The sequence below is a fragment of the Temnothorax nylanderi genome, unplaced genomic scaffold, assembly GCF_030848795.1.
Source record: "Temnothorax nylanderi isolate EJ_2023f unplaced genomic scaffold, tnyl_v1.0 TNYL_tig0038_pilon, whole genome shotgun sequence".
NCBI classification, from domain to species: domain Eukaryota; kingdom Metazoa; phylum Arthropoda; class Insecta; order Hymenoptera; family Formicidae; genus Temnothorax; species Temnothorax nylanderi.
The window spans coordinates 605785-625215 of NW_027249100.1; the positions used below are offsets into that span (position 1 = coordinate 605785).

The 19431-nt window shown below is 31.6% G+C and overlaps 1 protein-coding gene across 2 annotated transcripts in view; it reads left to right on the forward strand.

Moving 5' to 3' along the window:
* Lbr (lamin B receptor) overlaps window positions 1–19431 on the forward strand; it is a 100548-nt gene that overhangs the window by 17304 nt on the left and 63813 nt on the right. For both annotated transcript variants that reach the window (XM_071703987.1, XM_071703985.1), the window contains exons 4-5: window positions 12480–12596; window positions 12874–12924. The gene's annotated coding sequence lies outside the window, so the exon portion shown is untranslated. The remainder of the gene's footprint in view (window positions 1–12479; window positions 12597–12873; window positions 12925–19431) is intronic.

Genomic DNA, 19431 nt, shown 5'->3' on the forward strand with positions numbered 1-19431 from the left:
ATGGTATCTTTTTTTGCATTACGTTATCGACAAACGTAACGTTCGCGAGTGACGAATTCTGGTCACGGATCTAGCGGCGAAGTTTTCTATTTTTCACCACGAAATTAGTAGTTTTCTGACGTCGTTCGTCGTTCTCTGTCTGCCAAGAATTACATAGTTCGCAACTGACAGAAAAAAGGTATAAACTATTTTCTCTGAAAGATACGTCTTTCACGGGTCAATAGTTACAACGATGCGATGGTACAGTATGCATGTTGAGAGAAAGAAACGAAAGTAGAAAACGGCCGCCGTTGTTGCATTTCGAAGTGTTTTCATACTTTTATACCTCCGCGACTTGGCACGCTTTACCGTCTCAATAAGACGATTCACATTGTCATGTCTAAAAGTACTTCAATTTATCTCTTTCAATTAGAGACATCGTCGTCTCTGCTTATTGTTTTATTCTATTTCTTATTCTATTATTTTGTTCGGATCTACTTGTACTTCTACTCAACTCACGCGGTTTGGCACAAGATTACAGAGAACCGTAGAATACTTCTGTAGGAGCTTTTAAATTTTGACAGACATAAATGATTCCTAATTTTTAGGCGATTTGGCGTTTAACTTTTCGGCTTCGCGATTACCTCCCACGATCGAACTCTTTCGGGGAGACAAAATCTGCCGTTATACTCGTTATACTTGTATTTACATTTACCCGCGACACAACTGTGTGTTTATACTTGGCATACGTTTGAAAACTAAAATTGCCGCAAGTATTAATAGCGAGACGGCGATACGTACTATGAATATACCTCAAGGTGTTCGACGTGACAGACGGCTCGTGGTGGCGCGGATCGCTTCGACGCGACGCTTGGAAACCATCGATTTGAAAGTGTCACAACGAGAAATCGATCGACCTCGATCAAGGGATTCACTGGAGTATGTCGCGCAATTCTATTTTGACACTTCGATGGTTCGCGAGGTATCTTTCGACACTTTCTCCATGTGCTTTATTTAAATTTATATGAGACATTATACCTCTGAAAGCATGGGGGTCTTCTATCGTATTTTTACATAGCTCAGAATTTCCTTTTGTTTGATACGTATCGGGTGATTGCGAAGTAAATTTTAGAAACATATTTTTTAATAATTTCTTTAGATAACTTTCAGTAAAGAAATTTTTAATGAAAACATAACAGAAAAGAATTCACATGTACGATATGCAAATTTGTAAAGAATGTTATATGATTATGAGCATTATACGATCTACAAACACTTGTACAACCTTTGTTGGAGAAAGTCTATGAATGAGAATGTAAATTCGAAATACTGCTGTATGCACGCTCGCTTTCCGGATTACGACATATTCAGAATTGCGAGTACAACATCGATTAAGTTGCAGCTTGCGTGCATTCTGTAACCTTGCATGAAAACCTGGCATCATCCTGTGACTTGGTATATCTGATGGAATAGCTAACATTTTTAGGCAATGCAATAGATATATTTTACTTTGTGTAAAGAGCATCTCGTGCTTCCTTATATCGTAATTTTAAAATGCTTAAAAGCTGCTTTAATTAATTACTTCGTGCAAAGGCAATAATAGATCGAATCTATTACTCGATTGCGTCTTCTAGACAAATTTAACAATTATTATTCGTATACGAAATAGAGTTATAGTATAAAACTTTGATAACTAGCACTTCTTTAACTTTGAACTTAAAAAGACAAAAATAGAAAACAAATAAGTGTTCGATTTCGCTCGATAAAGCAATAGCTGAATAATAGAAACGGCCTAATTACGAGCAATTAATAGGTGTATATTTGTTAAAACCACTTTGACAACGTGTGTGTTCGGTCTTTTCTAAAAATAGAAAAGACCCTTATATATTTATTCTCAATTATTAAACTTAAGAAATTATTTTGGCACCGGTAACGAACTTTAAACACCATATTTTTTTTAACTCATTCTGAGTTAAGTATTTTTATCGTTGCGGTGCTTTATCATAATTCACACTTACATTATTTAATTATGAAACCACCTGTGACATATTTGGCACTCTGTCCAATTCGTTTTTGTGTCAATTTGTTGGAGAGATATGTAGATCCATAAATAAATTCAGTTTGTTTTTGAGGAGATTTAATTTTATCAAACCTTTCAGTATCACGGAAGGATGTACCATTTTTCATGTATATACGAATGCTATCTCATGTATGTACATACGAATATACCTATATTGAGTACAATGGTGATATGTTTCAAATAGCAAAGTCAAAACAGAAAGCAATATTCTTTAATCAAATACATCTTTCATTTCCGTAGATGCAAATAAGAAACATATATATAAAATCTACAGAACGTATAGAATTAGCCTTTATTAAAAAAAATGGAAATTTTATTATATACTTATTAAAAAATACATTTGCCATATTTTAACAAAATATATTTTCCTATCATATATTTTTGCCTTTTTATTTTACAATGCAAATGATTAATAATGTATAAATCATTTTGTAGTAAAACAAACAATAGCAGAACTGTTACAGATCATGAATGATGCGAAGAATTAGCGCATTATTCACTTAGAAATTATGGAATAGAGATTAAATATTGCCTTGTATAGTCAGTCTATTCAATCCAATGGTTATATATTATATAAAATAGCCTTGATGATATTTTATATCGTCTCGCACGATCTGATTTGCGATCGACCACAAAATTTTACTCTGTTCGATGTGAAAGCATTAGGCTAAAAAACATCGCGCGTTTTTTAGTCTAATGCAGATTTTAATTTAAATTCTGTGTCGCGACCTTCAAGCAAATTCGTCACGGCTAATACGCAATGTCGTGCTTTCAATTATATTCTATTTTCGTGTCTAGCTCAAAGGCGTTAATTTATTGGCTCTTGCGTAAAACAAGCCGAGTAAATTCCTTTATTCTCTAATTTTAACTATCAAATAATTTTTTGCTTCAAAAGTTAATTTTTAGATTTTTCGCATATTTACTCATAACTGATTACGTATAATAATATCAATTTTATTTTCTTTTGCTTCGCTAGAAAAAAAAATATTTTGAGAAATTGTTTAAATATTTTGATTGAATTTTACACAATTATATTACTAAATGTAATATTTTAACATATAACAATGTATTAAGAAGCAATTGGACGCGGTTAGACTGCAGCGCGATAATGTTGCATAAATACGTAAACCATCATTCTTCAGATCTTGGGGAATATATTGAAAATTTATACATATAAAGAATATATCTCGGTGAGCCCTGCGACTCTCACCGGTTTTACTGCAGATTTTGATTTTAAATACATGCGCTTGAAACTTGGTTAATGTATGACAACATAAATCGAAGCGCGGTAGAAATACTGTTAACTGTTATTCTATGATTACAGCGTGCATACAATTTAGAAAGGAATACTTATTATATTGTGTAGTTTAAATATTTAAATTTGCAAGAGGGTAATTTAAATGATTAATAGTGTATATTGTTCATATATGAAACGTTTCGTTATACTATGAAAGTTTCTATTGCTTTTGCTTAAATTCGCGAACAGAATGTGAATATTATGCAAGCCGCAGGCTTCACCCATCCCATGGCAGTCATTATCTGTTTCACTAAATTACTATTTAGGCTATTCGCCAATCTATTTAATATCCTATCAGGATTGTTCTAACTAAACGCTATTTAGATGCAAGGATCTAATATAATTGACATACACATTGATTAACACATTTAATATATACTTCGAAAAGAATTTTAATACAACTTAATTGCATGATAATTTTTATAAAGAAAACGTATATATGGTAAGCATGATAATATTAATTAATACTATTGAATATGCAGGAGGGTAATATTGGTGACACGATAGTAATATTAATCACTATAATGCCATTATAAATTCGCGAATGCTAATTAGACTGTACTTGCATCAGTTGCATCTAACCGAAGTTTTTCATTCACGGACGACATGTGTCGACAAAACCAGCTGAGGTTCACTCGCGAAATTCACGTGTCTACATGTCGAGGGTAAACACGTCGCACCTGGCGAGGTGCGATAATATATTCGCATATAAAAAGCTCTGGGGATCACGGGGCATTATTTAGCGAGGCAATTATACTTGTCCTCTGAACTTCATTTTATGACAGAGCCGTCAACACATTTTGAGTTTTATGCTATCCGCCACCGCGATATCGTAACACAATTTGGAAATAGCGCGAACCGAGTTTCAAGGTTTTGAAGGAATTAGAACTTTAATGTGGGAATGGAAAATAATATAACGTTAGAACTTTAGCCCCAATTAGTGATCTGCTATATCAACAATATGAGCATTTATTATGTATTCTAAATCAATTGTGTACAGAAATAAAAAATATTAATAATGATTATATAACACGTTACGTAATATAACAATTAAAATTATTGATGTTATTGCAGCCTTATTTAATGAAACTAAAGAGTCTGAAGTTCTGAGACCGTTATCCTATCCTTAATAATATCAAATTGAATATTTATTTAAAAACTTTTATTTACTAGTACATCAGAAATAATTTTTTTTTTCTAAAAAGACTATATTATCTATACCATTATTTCACAAAAATGAAATCAAATTTGTTTATTTGAAGCTAATTAGGTACTCTGTTTCTTTAGTAATCATTTCTGAAAATGATGTTCAGATAATTGTAACAAAGATTAAGAGTTTATCGCCTGTGTCGTTCCCCATTACAGTACAACGCCGCAAACAGAAAGTGTAATTAATCTAGGAGCACGTGGTACTCTGGTTAACGCGTTTCATTCTACAGAATGCTATAAATCTTATCGCGCGAAAAATACGCGTGAAATTCAAGAGTACGATTTTAGTAGAAATTATGTAGTACAGTTGTGTGGGAGGAAAAATGGGGAATACTAATGTTCAACCGACATATCCAAACATACACAAAATGTTCAAGACTTGGCAAAACATGTAACTCTGTCCTTTGTAAAATATGATGTTTAATTTCCCAATTCTGAAACACTCTGTACAATACGCGACTATTAAGAGACTATTAAGAAATAGAATAAATGTGGGATATTTCTTTTTAATGAATTTCTCTTGCGCAATTATATATAGCTTTTGGAAGGAAAAACGAAAACCACTATAAAACATTGCCTCAATTATAAAAATCAAAAAGCATTGCGAGCACATTTATTAATCTAAAACTCATAGATATACAATAATAATGGATAAAGTACATATTGAATATATATTGAAATTTATTTTTATGGCCGCTTATTAATATTAATGATGTTTATGTTAAGACAGATACAGAATTGCGTTCTTGATGACAAATTAATTATTGAAATATAAACATCGAGAGATGATCGTTATAGCTGATGAAGCTTTTTCAATTGTTTGCGTACGAACAGCTGATTCTCTCTTAAGTAAAGTTGACTGGCTATAAACTTACTAATTTGTGTTAAATGCATATTGTTGTTTATTGTTTATAGTAAATCATTTATCTCTCTCTTATCATATTTATCTTAATCACATCTATTTGGTGATCTAATTTTATACATAGATGATCGCCCTCACATATTTCGATGGAAGACGTTCAATAACGTGCAAAAATTGATACTATTTTTATTTCGTATATCTTTATCGAAGTGCTTTTTATAGTCACCCATTAGTACACGATATTTTAAAGTTGCTTTGCAACTCGGAACTATATCGAGTCATGTCGCCATGTATATCGAATCTCACAGGAACTACATCGAAGATCGATCACGAGCACCTGCTTTTAGTTTAATGCTAATCGTTATTGATTGCACTATGTAATTAAATAGGTTATTGCATCTACTCAATTATAAGAAAAAAGCATCACACAGCTCTGTATGTATAGAGAGACAAAAAAATAAGAATAAAAAGAAATATGAAAATCTTACAATATCTTTATATGATAAAAAATATCAATGCAATTGTAATTCGCCAGTACGAAATAATAACTATAAGACGTATGAATCGGCCTGACTGGCAATAATTTTATCGTCGTGACGATTCGACCATTGATTTTGGCCCGATTAATCGTCAAGACGTTTATAATCTTTGATACTTATATATATATAAGCATCTTATTTTTAAAATAATTTAAATTAAATTATTAAATTTATTGCGAAAAATATTACCTCAGCCAGGGTTCGAACCTGGAACCTCCTTCATTCCGTGAAGGTGTCGTACCAGTTCGACAACTGAGGCAATCCAGAGGCAATCCTGAGGGTTCCAGGTTCGAACCCTGGCTGAGGTAATATTTTTCGCAATAAATTTAATAATTTAAAATTAAGGAATAAAGAGCATCGAGCTGTGACAAGATTTAAGTGTTATAATTTTAATTTTTAATTTTGTGAGCCTTTTAGATTATATATTTAATAATTTAATTTAAATTATTTTAAAAAATGAGATCCTTATATATATAAGTATCAAAGATTATAAATGTCTTGACGATTAATCGGGCCAAAATCAATGGTCGAATCGTCACGACGATAAAATTATTGCCAGTCAGGCCGATTCATACGTCTTATAGTTATAAAAAATATCTCCAAAACTATTTAAAGAGATTTCTCAAAATTCCTAAAATTATATACAGAACTGATCACAAAGCTCATTTAATATCTGATACTATTACAGTACATTATTATTTATATAAAGCACCTATCTGTACAAAGCGCAAAAATGTATTAGAGAATGAAAGAGAAAAATGGGAAGATCAAAAACTAAACGATATCGATCATAGAATAGAACTTACCCGTGTCGTATAATGGACACGGCATATAGCCATATCGTTGTTCGGGATATACAACGGACTTATTCTTCTGTCCGCTGGTCATCGTGGCGAATTTGGTCACGTATTGCAGGACTTTGTCATAGAAGAGCAGGAAGGTGGTGCGGATTATCGTTAACGAAGGTTTTAAACACACTGGCCTCTAGATGTCTCTAAGGAGCTCCTTATCACCGTCGACAGGTAGCAGGACGATTACCCGGAGGTGGTCAGGGATGACTGCATCCTGCGACGATTGTCCACGGCGGGCTGCATCGGCCGAGACACACCAGCGAATTGACTAATTATCACTAGGCACCGTTCTGGTGCCAATTAGAAATGCCACCCCTCTGGTTAAAACCGAGTGAACACGTCGCCGCTTAATTAGCGCTGAAATAATTGGCTGATGTTGCTTCCTTTCTTATTCGTTTTTGTTCGCGTTCCGCCGCTTTCCGTCATCAAGTAAAGGTTTTACTGTATCTGTCTTGTGTGAGAAATGCACAGATATTATGTCGAATGACTGCATTTGCTCTTTAATTAATTAAAGCGTGATATACAATAATTGAGAAACTTGAAATTTTTTAGAAAAAATTACGGAACTTTGCAAATTTGAAATGAATATAATTCACATATAATAATGAACAAAGTTCAATTACAAACATTTTTCTATTTTCCTAAAAAGTACCAATTAATTAATTATAATATACTATCTGACTCACGTTTGAATCGAAGGGTCCAATGCACGTTTGATTTAATTAATTTGTCTAAAAATTCGAAGGTTAGTCTAAATTTTTTTAACTTTAAGATTAATTTTCTTTAGAGTTTTTAAAGAAAAATGAATTAGACTCGAGATTAGACTATTATTATTACTTTTTGATTGAAAGTTTATTTATTGTAAGATTTTCTTTCTTGTAAGTAATTAGATTTTCATGCCACTTATATTATGAAAATAACAATTTATGAAATTTTCTTAAAATATTTTGTACAAAGTTGTTTAAGAGCACTCAATTACAAAATAACTGACTCGAATCGTTTTGAAGTCGATAGAACGAAACCGATAAGTACAATTCATTACACTCTTTTTCCTCATGAAAAATGTGAAACACAAATTGGATATAAGATAAACTGTTATCTGAAAACTATAAAAGTAATTGCATGAAATTGGTGGTTTTCAGGAATCGCAGTATACGAGCGATACTCGACTCAAGAAGTTTCTTATATAGAAGATATCTTTAGTCGATATGTGTTAGGAACTTTATCATACTATTCTCCATCTCACACAAAGATGTTTCTTACATATTAAGTTATTTCATTATCTCTATTGCTAATCTGTATATCTGATTAAGCAATTAAGGAATAAATTTAATAGATACAATATTGATAAATACAAATGTGAATAATAAATCTGCAATCTAGTAGATTGTCATAAATATTTTTCGACAGAAGCTGAGATCAGTGCTGATGGCTAAAATGTCATTAACCCATTGTAGTCATTTTATGAGCACATTTCTATTTATATGTTTATACGAAAGTTTTATATACCGTTACGTTTTGTGCATACAATACACATTTCACATGTCTGTATCAATATTGATATTGTAATTGATATTAATTCAGTCGCATCTATCTCAATTACTTGATTTTCCTGCTGGCATAGTGAGCAATTTAATCGTTATTTGCAGGATATTAGTATAAATGCGGCACATATTTTCTTAATAGAAAAAAAATATCAAAATCTGTTATGATTATTTGTCATGATGATCTAAGACAATTTGTTTTAATTTAAAACATTAATTTAAAAGAAATTTGATTTGATTGAAAAATGTATAGTTGTATAGATATGTGCTATTCTATATTTTATGAATTAACATAACGACATCCTATACTTAAATTTTTTAGTCGACGAGGCTGCTTATTATCTTAAACAATGCACAGCATCTTATCATTTAATCTCTTTCGTGTTCTGGTATATTCTTGCGAAATTCGTACCAGGAAAGTTCAGTCTCGCGATTTAGTTAAATCAGAGAAATTTCATCCAGCTTCAAAGGCAGTCTTAAAATTTCTACGATCTTGCTTCTCTGTTTTGCTTAACTAGTTAGCTAAAACAATCCGTGCATTCTTTCACTTGCAGTCTTACACGTTAATCTATTGTTCCGCTCCATAAGTTCTTCAAAGAACGATTGTCATATCATGAAACAAAATTAGCTCTAAAGAAAATTACGTGTTTGACAAAAAATTCTTTTGTTACATTTTGTAATTATTGTTGAGTTTCTTAAAAAAAAAAAACAACTGATATCTCTAGAAAAAGAATTTTGCGTTGACTTCTGTATATCTTGGATAAAATTTTTTGTCAAAATATCGTAGAATTTTGGAAAAGAATTTTGTATTCTTTAAGAAAACTTAGGCAGAGCTAGGAGACTTCTAGAGCTGATAAATTCTCGTGCGGATAAACGCCGCGAGAACACCTCTCTCTTGCTGGCATTTAATCTATAAATGTACCACGTGGATTCGGCCGTTCGATTCGACAATTCCCTTCCGGAGCAGCGCGGATTTCTTCATTGACCGCTCTACCAAGAACACGAACACGAATATCTTTTTATATATATTCTCGATCGTAAATCGTAACCGGCGTGAACGCGTGATCAACGTGCGTGCCAGTACGTGCGGATAGACGCGCGGCGAACCGTACTGTGCACGCTCTGATTCTGTACTGGACCGCATGAGGTGAAATGGAGAAAGACAGGAGAGAGAGAGAGAGTGTGTGTGTGTGTGTATGTGTGTGCGCGCACGAGACGGAGAGGTGCGAAAGCAACGAAAACGGATGTACAGGATGAAAAGGGGGGAGGAATGCGAGGGAGGAACGCGGAAAACCGAAAGAGGAACAAAGAGCCGAAATGAAAGGAGAGAGTAGTTAATCGAAAGTAGAAGGAGAAAGAGTGATAGAAAGAGGATAAGGGAATGGGAACGGGTGATGGGGGATGCTGTGGTTGCGGGGTGGAAAATCGCTCTGTCTCGCTCTAGCCCCGCCGCAGCGATGCGTCGCGGCGCGCATCGTACCCCTTTTCGAGCCCCGAGCGACTAACCAACCACCACCTCGTCGTCTGGCCCTCTTCCCTCTTCTCCGCAGCCGCGAGAGAGCCCCTACACCAACCACCCCCTATTCTATGTCGCAATGTATCCGCAGTCGGAAGCAGAAAGCCCGGTGGTTTCGGACCGGCACCAAACGACTCCGCATGATCACAACTCTTTTCGTCACAACACTTTATTATTGTCATCGTTAAATGAATTTTATTTTAGGATATTCTTTAAACTTTAATAACATAACATATAATTAGTCGACGAAATGTCTAATTTTGAACATAGTTTAAACTGTTGTATTTAATTGAATAATTAGTAGTTGAACGCGAAAGATAAAGTTTATCCTATATTTTTAAAAACTAATAATTGTGTGTGTGATGATTGTACTAACTTTATGCATTTCTTGGGGATTAAAGCGCCATTTATGATTTTGAGAGTAATAGCTTTCGGTTTTAAAGTTAAATATAGGGAAAAGTTAATACAATATGTACCACTATGTCATGATGCTTTGGTAAAGACATGCATAGTCATGATATATATCGCCTTACATTATTCGAAAATACGTTATTTTGATGTTCGAGTCTAAAAGTATTTTCTAAACAAGAAAGAATTACGGCTAAAAAAATTGATACGTTTACGTATTCGATGCATTAAATGCCAGAGGGAAAAATGCGATTTTGCCAACACAATTCGATTTGAAGCGACGCCAAATAGTTTTTAAAGTATTTTGTAAGTTGTTATTGCGAAAAGGGAGGAATGTAGAAAATAGTACAGGCGACAAATTGAAAAATATACATAAATAAAGTAGGAAATAACGTGAATGAATAGATTTTTGTCTATGTTATTAGTTATTGATTTCTTACTCTGCTGAAATAAAACAACATTTATGGCAAGAAAATGTTAATTTAAAATCCAGTTTGAGAAAAAAATTGAGTGGAAGATATAATTGGTTGCTACACGGTAATAAGTTTAAGATGGTACACTATTTATTAAAGCAAAGTTTTTATTCTTTATTGATAGCATACTTGCAATCAATGCAATTAACATGAAATATAAAATCCGTATTTATATAGTTATAGTTCTAGTTTAATAAATGATTCTTGGGAATCAATTTGTTACGTTTTCTATTAGTAAATCTACGTGATTTAATTAAGACACAGTCTGACAATGAGTTCTATTACTCACAATTCAATAATCGATTCTTGACAGACAAATTGTGTGTGTATACGTATTAAAAATTTCTGAACCAATTGAATATTGAATTTAAAAAATGGCATGTTATTTAAATATTCTTTGGGGATGATTTGAAGAGAGAACGATTACTCAAGTAAAAAATCTAGTTTGAAGTACAAAAACAGAAATTTGTTAAAATTATAATTTACATTTTTCATGAAATTAAGTGCATATTATTTAATTTAATTTAATGAATTTAATGAATTTATTTAATTTAACGAGTTGCCACTTTTTGATTGAAAATACGAAGTAATATATAAGTCGCCAAGATGAATGATTCAAGTAACCACACAAAAAACGTATATAATATATCTATTAATTATTTATTAATAACATTTTATTTAATTCACGGAGTTACGTATTATATTTGATTAACATCAAGAATACCGATAATCGTATTCTAATACACGAGTGAACCAACTTATTAATAAAAGATAATTAATTAATAATTTTTTTATAATTTATTAAAATTACAAGAAAAATTCTCTAGATTATTTAATTCTGGTAATTTTAATCACATATCTCGAGATGGAAAAGTTTGTTATTAAAAGTAATAATTAATTAAGGTACATAAATGTGACACGTTACTTCTTATTGTGAACATTTGAAAATAAATGTTAGATTTTATCTGGTATAATAGCTTATTCGAGAATTAATTATGCATATGTATAAGAAATAGAATATTTGAAATAAATTTATTGCGTAAAACGTTAAGTATTTCAAGATGACAAGAAATTGGTTGGAACATAGCTTCAATGTCTGTTTTTACGGCATACCTTAACACGCTGCTGTGTACGGAAGATCGCCGCGCAACCATTCGTAAACCGACACTCGAGCAGACATGTAGTTGCGTGAGCACCTCCGTGTGGCGTAACGTTATTATTATATTTTTTAAATCAAGATCATTATACAATTATACACGAACAATTCGCGATTATAAGATTGTATAATTAATTAACTCAATAATTAAAAATTTGTGAGCGCAACAACGTATCGAAAAAGATATTTCGTTCAATTTATTCATTACTGAAACAGAAATCCGGACGTTAAGAGAAGAGATTTATAAATAGTCTTTCCGTTGCGATGTATTTATGGGCGAGAATTAGCTTTTAAATAGCCTAACTTATGTGAGCGCGGAACTCAATCTTTTTCAAGTGACCGATAATTACACGGTTTTTGCCGATGATAACCGTTCTCGAAGGTAGGACTTTGAAGAGGTAGAACGACTTATATCCGTTTCTGCCAATGCTGATTAACTTTGATCTTGGGTTTAACTTACCTTTTATTTTTCTCGAATTTTAAGAACTAGATATATCGTCGCGATATAATAAGATGTCTGATGCGCGTAACAATTATTTAATCGATTCGATTATTTATGTTACAGAAGATATCCACGCGAGAAGGAGTTTCTTCGCAACGAGGGAACATTGGTCATCCCGAGCAGCCTGAGAGGAGGAGGAGGTCTGGGAGAGGCATCGGGCTCCAGCGGAGCAACCTTGGGGTGAGTATCATTTCTTATCTACATGCATGAAATTAAAAGTTTTTTCCCATTTATTCGGACCGTTTTATTTTGACAAGTTAAAAATAATTAGAGAAAGAGAAATTGTTTAAAATTTTATAAAAATTTATTTTTGTAAATATTTTTTCCGGAAAATAAATAATTATATCAACAAATCTAATTGAAATCGAATTAGATGCGCGTAAGAATCATGTGTATCTCTTGAAACATTGATCATTTTCAGCACCTTTTTAATTTGAATCTTTCGTTTTTGTTACAGTATCATCGTAGCTACGTGGCTGCATTACTCCGCCCGTTGCGCATCGGATCGGTGAGTGACAAATTTTTTATAATGGGGTAACGAATTTGTGAGATCAATATTAAATGTATATTGATGTATTATGTCAATCTAATAGTACTCTAGATAAATGCGACTTTTCATAGATCCGTTGCCCTAAAATGGATAGACTAAATCAGATTAGGCTAAATAATTAATCCTGGAGCATCATCCTTTATTGATTTATTGTGCTTATGGGAGAATACACCCCATCCATAAGCACATACGTTATGTCGGTGCATTATTTGTTGGTGCATCTAATGTTCTTTGCACTACAGAATACGCGAAGTATACCAGTCGCCTGATTTATATTTTGCAAATATATATTTTATTCTCAAATATATAGAGATATTAGTTATAATCTTTCTTGTACAATATTAAAATCAATTATTTATTAATTACATTTTTCAAATTTATTTTTAAAATTATTAATTACATTTTTCAAATTTATTTTTAAAATTATTAAAACGCGATTAACGTAAAATTCTTGATGATTAATTTTGTTTTTTACCGTTGCTGTATAATTTTTGGACGAATAAATTAATTACGCGTATCACTGAGAAATTAAAAGCAAAATTATTAAGTTAAATTTAATTAAGATTCTATTAACGAACTTGGTTGTTTATTTTTTTCTATATTCACGCGCTCTTATTAACGATCGCAACGATTCATAATCGACCGTAACATTATAATCGTCTGCTGGCGCTGTTAATCAGCCGGCATTGAAGGAGTTTGTCTCCTTCTCATTCTCTGGCTGACATATAGCCAAAATGGATTTGGCCAGGAACAACGCAATAGTAAGTCCAATCTGGCCAGAAACTACGGAACTACACTAATGTACATCATAAGGTAAGGTCTACATTGACCAGAATTGAAGGTTTGTAAGGTAGGTGCATATCTGTGAAACGTGATATGCAATGGTAATCATGTGATAGAATATTATAATTGAAGGTTAATTAACTTGCTTTGCTAACAAATGAAATTGAGGGTTGCCATACACGGAAAAAAAGGATTAGCTACTATAGCAAATCTATTCGTAAAATATGAGGTAACTAACATTTTTTGCAGCAAGAGCTATAATTTTGCAATAATAGCAAAACCTTTTGTTGCAATAGCAAAAAGTTTTGCTGAGCTTTTTGCTACTTAGTAATAATTGCAAAATGATTTTACTACTATTGCTAAATTGTAGCTCTTGCTGCAAAAAATGTTAGTTATCCCACATTTCATGAATAAATTTGCTATAGTAGCTAATCCCTTTTTTCCGTGTATCTTTTAAAATTTAAATTATTGTCTATTTTCCATATTTTGCTTAATCGCGGTCAGGTAATCCCGCTGGATTTAACCAGCACACAATAAGGCGATTAGGTATCCGCGGTTTTACTCTGTATTGGTATAATAAGTAAAAGTTCGGGTAGGTAGGAATACGCGAATAGATAGGGATAAATAATAGGGAATAAAAATACGGATAGACAGGGAAAATATATAAGAAATACGGGTAGGTAGGGACTAAACATAATTAATATTTTAAAAATACAAATACTGCAAATTAAATGACGTTTAATACAAAATTAAATTTTCGCGATCGCGAAGTTAAACTTTATTTTTTAAGTTGGATATAATTAAACTACTTAATAAATTACATAATATATAGATAAAAATACATGAACACCACAATTTCATATTGCTGATTCGAAAGGGAGGTTAAAATTGAATAAAATTTAAAATTAATTTTAAAATTAATTTTAAATTTTTAGCGTCCGCAAAATTATTTTTTTATAAAATTGTGTACAGCAATAAATTATGTATTTTAATATTAAATATGTAACATAAAATATATGTAATGCTATGTCCAGATAAATATCATCTTGTTTACTTTTGTGTGATGATTACTGATTTATCTATATTTTAATATATTTAGATGTATCGAATATCTATGCGATATAAAAGCATTTATCTGGTTATAGTAAGCTAAATTATGTCAATGTAATGTACGATTTAAAATTATCGTCAATTTTTCATAGCATTTAATTAATTTATTAAATAATGAGCATTTAATAAATAAAACGCTGAAGATTCGAGCTTTGGCTGAGCCGATGGTTCGGTATTAATTTATTGTGCTCGCGAAACTTGACGGTCACATTTTTAATACTATGGAACCACGAGTACATTTTAATAATTAATTTTTGATATATTAATAGAATTATTGCAAAAATGAGGGATTTAGTTTCATCATCAGTTTTAGTAATAAGAATCCGCGATATAAGTTTATCTCGTTTTTTATCAAATGTTTCCATGATTTTTATAACGCGTTAAATATGCCTTAACAAATTCTAAATTACATTTAGAAATATTTGTTAAGGAATATCTAAATATTTATTAATAACAATTGCGAACGCCGCGTTTTTTTTTCTCGTTCTCGGGTGCGATCGCTGTCTCTCTCGTCAAGTAGGCGCGAGCGAATGCGTGGTTCGTACCGATGGAGAGTTGAAATGATCTTCATCGTGGAGAGTTATTTCTCGTCGGTTTTCATGAGATCCATTCGTGAAGTGTAGGTCGGTACTCTGTTGAAAGTTGGGAGTTCTTGTTATAGAGTCGGAATTAATCCTGAGTTTTCTCGGCAGTTCCCGGAAGTAATGATTCAATGAGTCAACGATAACCACTATGTGTTTTAAAGTCGAGTCGCGAAGTCAATTCAATAGTATATTTTGAGAACAGATTTTTTTCTCTCTTTTTACTAAATGTTTTCCCATTGGTAGTAATATTAGTATTAGTACTGTCTTAATTATGTATAATAAAATTTAGTATTAGAATAAACATCGATATAATGATTATTTGTATTTTAAATTATCAAGTAAATAAATTCAAGTCTTGTAATATGCCTGTTTTTGCCTGTTACTTTAACAAAATTATGGTTACGAATGTATATATTTAATTCACTAATTTTTTATCTGTTTCAAGAAACCATTTTTAGGTACTGGACATCCCGCCACTCCTGAATATTATAATTAGTAATAACAGTTTATGTTCTTCTATAATAAAATACATACATATATTACGAGATTATATTTAACAAATTTTGTCGATTTAGATAATCTTACGACAAAATTTTGTATTCTCTTGTTTTAAGAATCTTATTATGAATACATGAATTTAATTAGAAATGTGCGGTTACAAAAAATTCGAGATAAGTCGAATGGGTACCTCCAAATTAGTGTGATATCGACAATTTATATTAAAAAAAAAAAGAAATTATTAAATTTTATATTGCTAGATTTTTAGTATAAAATTCTTTAAAATCCCACTATTATGGAGTTTGACTCATCTCGAACAGTTGGTACCCGAGAAACATTTGTACCCGTACATATAATAAGCTACAATAAAAGACATGTATTTTATTATTCTTAAATATATTCCTTCGTAACCACTAATTCATAAGAATCATTATATCTATGCATTTTTCAATAAAAGAAGATGATTTTAAATAATGGGAGAACATATTTTTTCGCACGTAAATGTTAATATTACATATTAAAGATGTGATAAAAATAGTAACTGTCATTAACACACTTTCAAAATTATTAGTATCGGGAGGGTCTAGAAGATTTGGGATTTGTTCCCTCCTGCAGCGGAACCGCTGACGTTTGATGGATCACTTAACTTTTATTTACGGATTGACCTTCCAGAATTCGACGTTGAGAATCAGAGATTAAGCTCACTCTCTATCATAAAGATTATTATTCTTCTTCGTGTCTAATACTAACCAGCGTACTACTTGGCGGAGGGACCTTGATGTATTGAAATCGTTGGGTCAATTATTCCTCCCTGAACGCGATAAAAACGTAGTCATTTCTCGCGATTTTTTAAGGTTTATAAAACCTTAAAAATATAATCTTAAAGACAACCATTCATATATTTATTGATAGTTTGTTTATTGAGAGTCAAATACAGACGCGTTTTCGCGAAAAACGCACAATGTAGAATAATATGTTTTTTTTCCAGAAAGCAATAATGATTAAAAAGAATTCGCGGCATTTTAGACTTCACGTTTTTTTTTATGAAATTAGTATTGCGAATATCATTAATCGATTTGTTCGTTGTATTTAGCCAGTATTAATTTTTTACCGCGTTTATTAATTTCATTTCATCATTGGCTTATCCTAAAGCTTAGCTTATTTTTTCGCATATTTAGTATTTTCGCAGAAAACTTTATAGAATTTTCCAATATACTTGAACGATTGAGAAATATAATAAACAAATTTATTAACGACTTTTTTGGTCATGTTTGCTCGCGTAAGATAAAACTTCATAAATCTGTAATTGCAAGTTAACAATTAAAAATACGATTTAATTATGAGTAACATTTATAGGTCTAGTAAAATTTGTTATTATACGTATTTTAGACGCTTTCATATAATTCCGCCTTATTAAAAATTTTTTATTATATTGTTAATAGTCTTCTAATATTCTAAAGTATGTAATTTGCAATAAATAACGTGTAATTAATCGTTTTATTGCTATACTGTTAGTGCAAATTTTTTGTTTTTATGCGGATGGTTTCGTGTAACCTCACGTTTATAAATTATTCTAAATAAATAAATAATTTCATTATTTGTATATTTGTCTTTGTTTTATATTTTATATTGTATTTGTGTTACAATTATACTCATACTGTATACTGTGTATTATATTAATATTTTAATTGTATTTTAATGAAAAATTTGTTTTAAAAACAATAAAAAAAGCACACATTTACACAAAAGAGGACCGCTGATTCTAATCAGCGGGGGTGGTGGAGGGCCTCTACAAATTAAACAATTTTATACCATTTTGATATGAAATTAATCCAATTTTCAATCCAAAGGAATATTTATTTAAAGATTATTGAGTTTTTTGACATATGTAATCCATTTTTAATATGTTTTTATAAAATACGGAAAAAGTGAACATTAAATAAATATGATTCTATTTTGTAATAAACTTTTATATTTTCTATTTAAATGTTCATTGGATTGAAAATTCCTTAAATATTACATATCGCGCATTCGAGAATGTAAAATTAAGAGAGAATGTGGAAGTTTAGCAAATTGGAAAATTTTTCAGATACATGTTATTTATTACATAATACTACTCATAGAAAATGTATGGAACTTCTTACCTAAATTCGGCTTTCGAAGTTTTTTCTCTTTCGGGGCAGTTTGTTCAAATTGAAAAGCAAGAGTGTGAAATATCGTCGCAATTTCACAGAGATACTTCATGCAGTCGAAGTCAGCTTTTAGAATACGCACGAGGTAGAAAGTGAGCTTCTCTTAATGAAAGAAATAATTTATGTTCTTACTTGGAAAAATCTCTTGTTTTCGGGGTATATTTCGCATTCTAGCTTACAGTACCTACTTTAGATACTTTTGCGTACTTTACTTGGATATTGGGAGATATAAACATAATGAAGTAAAAATGCTCCAGCGCTTTATTAAACTTTTATATTCACATGTTCATTGTACGCGGATGTAATATACATAATTTACATTATTTTTTAAAGTAAAGCATCGATAAAGTTGAGAAAAATTAAAAGAGAAACAAATTTTTTTATATTCTTTTATTATCACGAGAAATAATAATTATACTCATTAAAAACCACGTTGGCTCTTTGCACATCACCTTTGTGTTAATTTAATGCAATCCCGAAATGAGGAACAAACGTTCTTTTCTTTTTTTGAGAGAGATATTGGAAACAATTTTCGAAATTGAACGAGCACTACTTATAATTGATACTTTTATCTACAAGAATGAAGGCAAGTTAAAATGGGAAGGTCAGTGAGAACAGTGCACCACCAGCTTAAACGAACGGCAATAGTTTATGCTTGTCGCGCGTAGAAAAAGGGAAGAAACACTTTGTCGATATTGACGAAGGTACTACAGTCGGCGACCTCGTATAGTAGGAAGCGACGAACAAGACCATAGATACTGCGAGTGGCAATTCGCTTTTATGGCTGTTCACACGGCAGAATCCATCTTAATTTCTTCTACTACCAATTTACTGAAGCCACACGATAAATTGTTAAAAAGGATAATCGGAGACAAAGAAAAAAAATTTAGAAAGCATGGATAATAACGAGAGGATGCCACATCGAGAAAATACTAAGAATATACTCCACGAGTTTTGTGATGAAAAATGTAAAAAGAACACGATAAAATTATTCATATGTGATGAAATAAGTATGAAATTCATCAGAAATAGTGGAAGCGAACAAATTCAAGTTCATTTTCTTCTGTATTCTCGTGCTTATCCAGCACTGCATCGCTTTTATTAAAACTTACTATTTTTCGTATCTTGTCTTGCACGGCAGCGAGTTTTCTTCTAAAAATATTTCGGCAGAAATACGCTAGCCGGCGTCTCGGCAAACATCGTAGTTCTATCATGTGCTTTATTCGGCATTCGGTTTTCTACACTCTACGGCCAGTGCACTTTGCACATGTTGTGCCGTGAGAAAAACAATATTGCAT